Source organism: Carettochelys insculpta, chromosome 3, assembly GCF_033958435.1.
Source record: "Carettochelys insculpta isolate YL-2023 chromosome 3, ASM3395843v1, whole genome shotgun sequence".
NCBI lineage: Eukaryota > Metazoa > Chordata > Testudines > Carettochelyidae > Carettochelys > Carettochelys insculpta.
The window spans coordinates 11,288,887-11,300,304 of NC_134139.1; the positions used below are offsets into that span (position 1 = coordinate 11,288,887).

An 11,418-nucleotide genomic window follows, 5' to 3' on the forward strand; every position below is an offset into this window, starting at 1 on the left:
GGAAACTCACTCAGGTGTTAAGTCAGTGTCAAAATTACAGTTGTCTAAAGGTGAGGAGTAAATTCTCTCTTGGAATGGAGTGCATCACGCCAGCAGTTCTTTTGAAACTGAGGTACTTTACTATTGGCCTATTGAGTATTGCTGGCCTAAGCAGAACCAGAGAAGGCTTAGTATTTGTACACTCTAGGAATTCCCATCTCTGAAGCAATAGACTTTTCAGACATGATGTACAAGTGATATTCCTGGGTGTTAAAAACCATGTAATATATAGACATCAGGAGGGTCTTGCAGATGCTATTGTGGTGGCTAAGGACCTCCTTCTTGCTGCCCGTTCATCCATAAGATTTAAAAATCGTGTATGACACAGTTCTTCAGATTTAGTGTCAGAGCTTTGCCACAGGACCTAAACCCATCATCCCTCATGCATTTTCTGTAAGCCACGGTGACCTGTGAGGAAGGAGCTGGGAAAGAAGACAAATTTTATAGGTCTTTTCCTTGATAGTGTAACATAAAAGACATCAGTAGAGTGTTTTTAGAGGAGCAGTATTTTTTCTCAGAGCTCTTTAGACCTACAGGTTCCATCAGTCACTGCCAAAGGTGAACCATCAGGGAAAAAAAAACCAAAAAACAAAAAAAAAACCTTTCTTACTTTGGCTGAGGGGTGCCCCAACTTCAACTTGTATGACAGCTCCACTAGTGTACAGTTCATGGGACTACTTAGCACTTTAAGTTATACGTGTGCTTAAGTGCTTTACTGGATCAAAGCCTTGGTATGCAGGACGTTGAGGGACTGAATATCTTCAGGCTGAAAGAAGAGAGTTACAGTAATATGTCACTTATTCAACTCATCAGAGACTATAAAATATCTGGTATTGTGCCTCTTTGTTAAATTGTAGAAGACACATTTAGATAAGTATGCCCATATGTATGTTACTGTATAATGAACAGATATCTCTGTAGTTAAAACCCAAAATTATATGGTGTTTTTGTGACTAAGTGAACATTACTGCACAAATCCAAATCACCAGAGACATTTTGTATTACGGCTTACTGTCAGGCAGCTCCACGGTTTGATGTACTAGGTCTTTGATCTCAGGTAGTGTTGTCATGGTAGACATCTGTCATTGCCCTCAGAAGCCACATCTCAGCTGGATATACTCATTCTAATGAGGGATGCTACCAAAGCTTGCAGATGTCGTGCAAATATGTCAGCATCTGGCCTTTTCATAAATCATTGGTTAGGTGCTAAAGGAAATGGAAACCAGGACACATTCTGTGATCATGAACCTTCCATGTTTGCAGGTAGTTACAGTTCTAAAATATGGAGGCCATGCCAAGTAACGAGTCCCTGTGTTCGCAGGTCTGTTGACTGTCCTCTATTAAAGCAGTCAGTATAAGTCATTATTTGTGTGACTCCATACGTACAGAGCTATGTTCTGAACTGACAGACCAAAAAGACATACTCTAAACAAAGTCTGAGCACTGTACAGGAGGATATGTTGCTTAAATGTTGCAAATATTAACCTAAAATTTTATCAAAATTTTATGCAGGTTTTTGGTGGTCTCTGTAATCTATAGTTTGATAAGAATAACAAAGAGTTGATGCAGACTGTAAAAGCGGGAGAACTTGGGCTAAATCCAGAGTATACAAGCACACTGGAGTTGGGATTTTCTTATTTACTCTTTTATACTCCTAAGATATGAATAGTATAAAGGGTAAAATCAATACATCAGTCATTTAAATTTTATTACTGCAAGCTCAAAACCGGCTCCAAGTACCATATTCTAAAGTTGGGGTAAATGGAATTTCACTTCAAAAATATTAGTAGCTAATTGACTTCATTGTTTTTACCTACAACATGGAATAATGATAGAAACAAAACCTTCCTTTTGTTATAATGAAGTCAGTGTATTATTTGCTGCTGAAATATGTGGCGAAAGAGCAAGAATATTTAAAAGGAAATTCTAAAAAAGAAACTTTCTTTAGTCTTTCTTTTATTATGTACGGGAAGGTGCCCCTTAATTTTTTGTGATTATTTTCTTTTGTTGTTGATTATACTATGTCACCACAAGCACATTGGCTGCTCTGAGCTAAGACCTTTTAAGAAACAAACCCAGCCACTTATTTTGTGCTAAATAATTTTGTCTTCAGTTTGCACAAACATGAACACAACAGTGCAGCAGTCGTGACTTTGTATTTCTATTAAATATTCACTTTTCAGTTTTAAGCCATTTTTCTGCCATTCATAGAATCATAGGATCATAGAATAGTAGTACTGGAAGGGACCTTGAGAGGTCATTGAGTCCAGCCCCCTGGCCTTATGGCAGGACTATGTCTAAACTATCCCTGATAGATATTTGTCTAACCTGTTCTTAAATATCTCCAGAGATGGAGATTCCCCAACCTCCCTAAGGCAGTTCATTCCAGTGTTTGACAGTTGAGAACTTTTTTCTAATGCCCAACCTAAACCTCCCTGGCTGCAGTTTAAGCTGATTGCTTTTTGTTCTGTCCTCAGAGGCCAAGAAGAGCAAGTTTTCTCTCTCCTCCTTATGACACCCTTTTAGGTGCCTGAAAACTGCTCTCATGTCCCCCGTCAATCTTCTTTTTTCCAAACTAAACAAGCCCAGTTCTTTTAGTCTTTCTTCACAGGTCATGTTCTCTAGACCTTTGATTATTCTTGTTGCTCTTTTCTGGACCCTCTCCAATTGTTCCACATTTTTCTTGAAATGCGGTGCCCAGAACTGGACACACTATTCTAACTGAGGCCTAACCAGCACGGAGTAGATCGGAAGAATGACTTCTGGTGTCTTGCTCACAGCACACCTGTTAATGCATCCGAGAATCATGCTTGCTTATTTTGCAGCAGCATCACACTGTTGACTCATATTTAGCTTGTGGTCCACTATAACGCCTAGATCCCTTTCTGCTGTAGTCATTCCTAGACAGTCTCTCCCTATTCTGTATGTGTGAAACTGATTCTTCCTTCCCAAGTGGAACACTTTACATTTGTCCTTATTAAACTTCATCCTGTTTACCTCAGACCATTTCTCCAATTTATCCAGATAAGTTTGAATTATGACGCTATCCTCCAAAGCAGTTGCAACCCCTCCCAGCTTGGTGGTATCTGCAAACTTAATAAGCATACTTTCTATGCCAATATCTAAATCATTGATGAAAATATTGAACAGAACCAGTCCCAAAACAGATCTCTGTGGAATCCCACTTGTTATACCTTTCCAGTAGGATTGAGACCCATTAATAACTACACTCTGAGTATGGTTATCCAGTGAATTTTGCACCCACCTTACAGTAGCCCCATCTAAGTTGTATTTGCCTAGTTCAGTGTAAGGCCAGATCCTCAGCCACTGTGTATCAGTGTAGTTCCACTGGGAGCCTAGCTCTTAATTTCTGTTTCACCTATGAGAACTGGCTTATTTGCCACATGGAGGCAAAGCCACAACATTATGCCAAGCCCCTGTCTCTTTTAAACTACCTCCCTACTTCTTCCCCTGTGGCTGTGCATGAGATTCTCAGAGTCACACTCCTTGGCCGTGCTGGTGCTGCTTCCTGGGGATACTGTGAAAGGGTCAGAGAGAAATTGGGTCTGTATCACCTTTCATTTCAGTGCATGGACTGGGACTCATCACAGAATCGTAGGGCTGGAAGGGACCTCAGGAGGTCATCTACTCCAGCCCCCTGCTTCAAGCAGTATCAACACCAACTAAGTCATCCCAGCTGAGACTTAAAAACCTTGAGGGATGGAGAATCCACCACCTCTCTAGGCAATGCATTCCAATGCTTCGCCATCCTCCCGGTGAAGTAGTTTTTCCTAATATCTAACCTACACCTCCCCCTCTTCAACTGCAGACCATTACTCCTTGTTCTGCCATCTGACACCACTGAGAAGAGTTCCTCACCCTCCTTTTTAGAGCTCCCCTTCAGGAAGTTGAAGGCTGCTATTAAATCACCCCTCAGTCTTCTCTTCTATAAATTAAACAAGCCGAAACCCCTCAGCCTCTCCTCATAGGTTTTGTGCTGCAGCCCCTTAATCATTTTTGTTGCCCTCTGCTGAACCTGCTCCAGCAAATCCACATCCTTTTTATACTGGCGGCCCCAAAACTGGACACAGTATTCCAGATGTGGCCTCACCGGTGCTGAATAGAGGGGAACAACTACTTCTCTAGATCTGCTCAAAATGCTCTTCCTAATGCACCCTAGTATCCCATTAGCCTTCTTGGCTACAAGGGCACACTGTTTACTCATATCCAGCCTTTCATCTACCATAACCCGTAGGTCGCTTTCCATCATACTGCTGCTGAGCCAGTCGGTCTCCAGCCTATAACAACTCTTGGGATTCTTCCGCCCCAGATGCAGGACTCTACACTTCTCCTTGTTGAACCGCATCAGATTTCTTTTGGCTCAGTCCTCCAATTTATGCAGGTCCCTCTGGATTCTCTCTCTACCCTCCAACGTATCTACCTTTCCCCCCTAGTTTTGTGTCATCCGCAAACTTGCTGAGGGTGCAATCCAGTCCCTCATCCAGGTCATTAATAAAGATGTTGAATAACACCAAGCCTTGCAGCACCCCTCTTGAAACCGACTGCCATCCAGATATTGAGCCACTGACCACTACCCATTGGGCCCGATCATCAAGCCAGCTTTCTATCCATCTTATAGTCCAAGGATCCAATCCATATTTCCTTAACTTATGGACAAGAATGTTGTGGGAGACCATATCAGGGATGGTCTAGACCGTGCCTCGTCCTGCCGCAAGGGTAGGGAACTGGATTCGATGACCTTTTGAGATCCTTCTAGTTCTAGTGTTATATGACATCACACAATTTATTGCTGGTCTCTGGATCCCATTGAAAGTGGAAGCAGCTGCAACTGAGTAGGCGCTCATATTTTCAAACAACATGCAGTCACCAACTTGCAGCTCTGGCATCGCAAAGTGCTCAACAATATGATCCAGGCCATCACACATTGGTCCCCATTCAGTATACTTTATTTTTAAAACAGTTGGGTCACAACACTAAGCTCAGCCCGTTCTGCCAATATGCAAGCAACAAACGCTTGTCTGAGAGGCAAGGTCAATTTTTAATAGCATATTTGAAAGTGAATAAAAAAGTCTGTACAACATGTTCAAATCGTTTGCATAGGAGCACAGATAATGTGACCCTCATCTCTTGGTCATCCTAGTCATCCATTTTGTTGCATTTATTCTGGCTCTAAACTTTAAAAAAAAACATTAAAATTCTAGCAAGAATTAAGTTAATGGTCCCCAAAATGCCCTGGATTCAATTAAGAAAATTGCAATTAACAGTATCTGTACATTAATACTGGTTGAAGCACAGGTTTCTGGATGATGTTCAATTCTGCTTTCCCAGGCACAAGACAGTGGCAAAATACCAACGTCCTGGTCCTCCACATCAAAAAGGAAGCCTTGCTCCTTAATCTGCTGCATTAATTGCCATGCTGGCCTTGACATCACATACTTTATGATTCCATGATACGACATCATGGAGGACCATCTGTGGCAGGGCTGGATCTAATGTGAAGATAAAGAAAAAGGGGGAGTTTTCAGGCAGTGTACTGGCTGTCCCTCTTTTGGGTTAGTCTGCATAAGCTGCAACTCTAAAGGCTGTGAAAGTACTCTCCTCCTCTAAATCAGAAGTGACTTCCTTTAACCAGCTCTGCACTGGTGATCCCTATCCAATCATCTCTGAGACCTGGGCTTAAGTTTGAAGATACAGAATAGTTTTTTAAAAAGAGATGCGACAGATGCTGACCTTCTCTGTCACTGTTTTCTCTCTCAGTGGTTGGAAACTCTTGCAAGCTCATTCTGCTTTGTGTGAAGGTAAAGGAGGAAGCGGTTATGGGTCTCCACTCTTCTCCCCAGGACAGTACTGATGATGTGAGTCAGTTCATTTAGCTCTTTTCTCTGGAAGGCGGTGCACTTTGTTGATTAGAAACCTCCTTCTTGGCCAGGAAGCAGCATGTGAATTCTGTGCTTACATGGAATTTGATCCATCTTCAGCTTTAGACTTGTTGCAGGAATAATCCCTGGATTATAAAAGGCTAAAAGAAGGTGAGTGTATGTGACATGGGGGAAGAACATAGAGCATTCTCAAATAGAGTCAGATAATCTCTCTCAGGTTGCTGAGTTCAGGGGGGTGTTATTGGAAACCTCTGGGGTTAGTTGAAGAATAATGGGAGTGCACACAGTGGTCATACATAAGTACCAACCAGAATCTAGAGTCCTACTGTGCTAAGGCATTGTGTAAACACCAAGTAAGAGAAGTCTGCTGGCTGGGAGAGTTAAGACGGTCAGTCGATGTATGTGAGGGAAACCAACTGCTCATTTGTTAGTGATTAGCATGAAATTGCTTGCTGGATTTAAATATAAGGGTAAAATCTGATCCCAATGAAGTCAGTGGATGTTTTCCTATTGACTTTTGTGAAGTCAGAATGCCACCCTAGAGATTTAACAGTAAACTAACCTTTCGTCCAAGACTTTGTCCATCACTTCTGCACTAAGAGCAATAAATCTGAGCCTAGGCCTAAGGACAAGTGGGATCCAGTAGGCTGGGATTTTTAGGTTTCCATTGGCACATCATACTCATACTGGAACTTAAAATTTCATTGTTCTAAATAACATTTTTCTTCTCCACTTCAATTTGGACATGAGTTTTGCATAGCCTGTTTTGTGAAACTCTTTAGAAATTGATGCTTTTCCTGCTAGAAGGCAACTTGAAATCACAGATTTATACGCTGTGGCTGTGGCCACAGTTGGCCAAAACTTTGAAATGGCCATGCTAATGGCTGAAATGAAGAATACTAATGAGGCGCTGAAATGAATATTCAGTGCCTCATTAGCATGCACGTGGCTTGGCTACGCAGGGGCCCATTTTGAAAGGACCCCGCACATTCCAAAATCCGCTTATTCCTGTTAGCTGATAGGAATAAGGGGATTTCAATGTTTGCATGGCCATTTTGAAGTTTTGGCCAAGTGTGAACACAGTCTGTAAGACATTAGTCCCTAATTACTGCAGTTTGCGAAATGTCAGCTGTTAGCATCACATTATAATTAAAATGCTTGTGGGGTGAAAAGGGACAAAATGTTTTAAAAAGGTAGGATTTTACGTTCAGTACCTTGCAGCTGCTTCTGGCTAGAAACTCTTTGACCATATGAAAATTCTAGGGATATGTAAGAATTTTTCAAGAAAATAAAAGAAAAAAAATCCATTGCCAGTGTAATTTCAATTAATGTAGTCTTCCATAGCAATCTTCCAAATGGTCAATCACCACAATACTTGAGTGTTTAGTGGAATGTGGGAAATGTATGCTTACTTATCCCCTGTTTGGTTATTATTCCTACGCAGTTTGTAGCACAGTCCTTCATTTCTAAATGAGAAGCTTCTGGGAACATATCTAACCATTTCTTTGTTTGGGCCCTCATGAGTGAAATTCACTGAGTGCAGTTGGGGTCACCTAATGCTAACTCTCTTTGCGGGTGGGGGGGAAGAGTTCAATGATTTGAGCATTGGCCTGCAAAACCCAGGGTTGTGAGTTCAATCCTTGAGGATGCCATTTAGGGATTGGGGCAAATAGATGCCAGGGATGGTGCTTGGTCCTGCCAAGCAGGCAGGGAACTGGACTAGATGACCTCCCAAGGTCTCTTCCAGTTCTAGGAGGGGTGTGTGTGTGTCCAGTTAACCCTGTTGTGGGTGGCTGGGGAGAGAAGCTGCCAAGAAGTTGAACATCTACTAGTCATAAACACATGGCTTCAATTTTAGGGATAGCAATTGGAGAGAGAGACTGGTAACTGTGTGTGTGGGAAGTGCCTTGTTGAATTCTAGTCTCCCTACATGTGGTCAGAGCATGAAGAGGGACAACTATCTGCTATTCTAGATTGTGGGCTTGAATAGTGGCTGTGGAAGTTGGCATGTCCTCCTGTTGGAAAGTGGATGAATTTCATTCAGCCCAACCCCAGCTTACTTGTCTTAGTGCTTCTGTCCATTTACTCAGGATTTGTGCAGGAACTTAGTGCTGAATGCAGGAAGCACACCAGATACGCTGAAATAATTGCACCATACAATATAAGATGTATAGTATATTAATCTTGTCTAGCAATTTTTATTCTCAGTTAAACCAGCAGGTTTTTTTTAATTAAAGTACACCATTAAATCTTTTGCACATTTCTTACTGTATAGACTTTCAAAATGCTTACTATATATACACCCAACTACGATAATATTACTGTTATTAACATTTACAAATAGTCATAAATTACTATTAGGAAATAATGAGTATATACAGTAGCATTTTGTAACCCCCCCAAATATTCCATGATCACAGACCATTCCTTACATTACTTCAGTGCTGGCATGCATATTGTAGTCAGCAGGAGTCTGAATACAATTATATAAGTTACTGAAGTTAAATTTAAAATCTCTGTTTTACAATAATAAGAAAAATAAATTGTTCACTGTGGCAAGTAGATGTTTACTGTGAGACCAGTGTGCCCTTTATGTAGTTATAAATCAAACTTTACCTGATAAGAGTGGTCCATGATGATTGGTCAAATCAATAACGCATTTTTAATTTATGATTATATATTTTCCCACACATCTGCACACATCATTGGCTGCAATTTCCATGTACTGGCCACAAAACAGCCTCTTGGTTTACCTGGGCATTTGATAGCAATTAGCACCATGTGGGTATGGTTGGGCCTCCATGTCACTCATTGTTGGAGTGATTTATAAGCATGGGTAAAAATGTGCTTTGGTTCTGGTGCATAATATAGGTGTGTCTTTGTTTTGATAACTGTCCAATAATGATCATTTATATTGTTTGTCTTCCAAGAAGGCTGTGGTTGTAACTTTTTTTTTTCCTGAGAAGTCAGAGCTTAATTTTCATTTTGTAGTAGATGAGGAAAAGGTTAGCGAAGACAGAATCATAGAATGCTGGAACTGGCAAGGACCTCGAGAGGTGGTCATGTCCATTTCCCTGCCCTCATGGCAGGACCAAACACCGGCTGGATCATCCTCCACAGGTGCTATCCAATCTGATCTTAAATATTCACAACTTTCCTAGGCAATTTATTCCTGTGTTTAATGACCCTGGCAGATAGGTTTAGGTTGCAAGTTAGGAAAAACTTCCTCTCTTGCTGCAATTTAAGCCTCTTATTTCTTGTCCTATCATCAGAGATTAAGGAAGATAATTTTTCTCCCTCCGCCTTGTAACTCTCTTTTTAGGTACTTGAAAACTGCTATCATGTCCCCTTTCAGTCTTCTCTTTGCCAAACCAAACAAATCCAATTCTTTCAGTCTTCGCTCTAGCCCTTTATTTATTTATTGCTCTTCTCTGGACCTTCTCCAGTTCCTCCGCATCTTTCTTGAAAAATATATATGGTGCCCAGAACTGGACATAATAGAGATTTCCTCTGCTCTGCTTCTCATAGGCAGTGCACTGCTGGGATCTTTCTTTCGGCAAAGAGAGCTGGAAAAAGCTCTCCTTCACTGTGCCAGATTCCCAAAAGGCTCAATTTGTTGCCTCTAGCATCTGGGCAGATGCACGTTCCATGTGGTACCAGTGATATCAGCATCCCTTATGGAAGGGTTGTTTGAGGTCCCCAGTGGAGGAAGAATTTAATGGCGTAGACAGACTTGCTAATCCTTTTATAGCCTCCTTCCATATGGGAAAGATTTCATTTATGGGGGAAATTTTCAGCAAAGTTTTGCGTTGGAACAACTCCTACAGTGTCTGGAGCCCTACTTGGGTTAAAGATCAGCTGCCCCTGCTTATTCTTTTGGGTCTGTGAACAGTCTTCGTTACCTCTGGCTTTTCAACAGACGTAAACAGAGCTGCTCTTGAAAGATTCCTTTCTTTTTTGAGAGGTTCCCCAGGGTACCGTAGCTTGAGCAATTGTACATCTGCTGAAGGGCTCTGGTGCATGGAGTTCTGTGTGTTTCTAGTATATCTGAGGGGCTGTTAATGGAGCTGGTGTGGTCTGTGCAGTGTTCACCATGTGGATGACAACTCTCTATATCTCCATCAGTGGCACTCAGATAGTGCAGTCAAGCAATTTATTCAGTGTCTAGCTGGGTTTGGCTCCCGACTGGAAGCGGGATGGCTGAGAATTAACCTGGGTTAGGCGTAGGTAATGTCTGTTGTCTTGAGCCAAAAGGCCAGAAGAAAAGACAAATTGTTTTAGTTCTTTGCATCTCAGTTACTCTCTAACAGCCTCCTCTCTGGCCTTGACAAACGCAACCTTCAAACAAGCACCTTTATACTTTCTCCCAAGCTGCCTGGGAGGAGCTTGCTCTGAAAAGCTATCTCATTAATCCACTTCAAACCCCTTATTTAAACTCTCCTCTGCTGTGATGCCCATGAAAAACCTTGCTCACCGGCTGCTGTGTGTCGAGATTGCGAGCTGTCGTGCCAACCAGTATTGTCTGTTGTTTCCTTTTGCTCCTGTCTTTGTCCATATCCATCTGTGTTTTACTGCAAATAGTATATAGCAGTATGTTGCCTGTGACCCTTTCATGTGCCGTGAATCCTGGCCCCTGGGCAGGAAGGGCATTTAGTTCAGTGTTCACATTGGCAAAGCCCTTGCCCTGGCTTTGTGTAACCCTTCTAGTGTACTGTTCACTGGTCCCTTTTTTACTCCACCAATCTGCTTTCCATTCTCAAGTAAAGTCTTTGCTAAATTAATTTTGACATATCTGAAGATTTGCAGCAAAAGCAATTCAAGTCAGCTAACGTTTATTCTGGCACAATTACAAATATGGCAGTGTTATTGAAGCACTGCTTTCTGATTTTTATTAATTATTTAGGGTGCTTTATGAATGCTGAAATGAATCCAGGCACAATGCAGTGAGAAACTGTGTGTGAGATGCGTAGCATCTAGTGCTATCCATTATGATTTGTCTCTCTCCACTAAGAGACAGATCCTAATATTTTCCCATGATTTAACAAAGGCGAAACCAGACCTTGTTTTTTAATGTTTCTTTTCCTGGTATCCTTTTTTGGACTATCACAGGGATGTTTTTCCTAATAGGAGAGTTCAGTAGGTGTCAGACTTATTGATTTATTTTATTATTTCACAGAAGGAAGACTTTCCCAGCACATCTATCTAATCTGTCCAGCTGTTTAACCATCCAATCAAGAGCTGCTTAGGTAAGTTAGCTTCTTATAGACTTGCAGTAACAACTTAGTAGCAGTTGTAAATACCATGCTGGGTTTGTTTTTCCCCCCTTTTGTTTCATATGAAAGTTGAAGCTTATGGTTTGATACACCACTTTTTGTTTTGGAATAACCAATAGTGTAATGGTGAACATGTATTTGGCTTCACATAGATTGTGTTGTACAGAGATTGTACGTAGAACTGAATGAAACTATCAGTTGAGATA

The 11,418-nt window shown here is 41.4% G+C and overlaps 1 long non-coding RNA gene across 1 annotated transcript in view; it reads left to right on the top strand.

The window, feature by feature from the left end:
• Window positions 1-11,151, top strand: part of LOC142010189 (uncharacterized) — a 131,042-nt gene extending 119,891 nt beyond the window's left edge. Inside the window, exon 4 of the long non-coding RNA XR_012644716.1 lies at window positions 11,116-11,151. This is a non-coding gene — a long non-coding RNA (uncharacterized LOC142010189). The remainder of the gene's footprint in view (window positions 1-11,115) is intronic.
• Window positions 11,152-11,418: the final 267 nt, after the last annotated feature.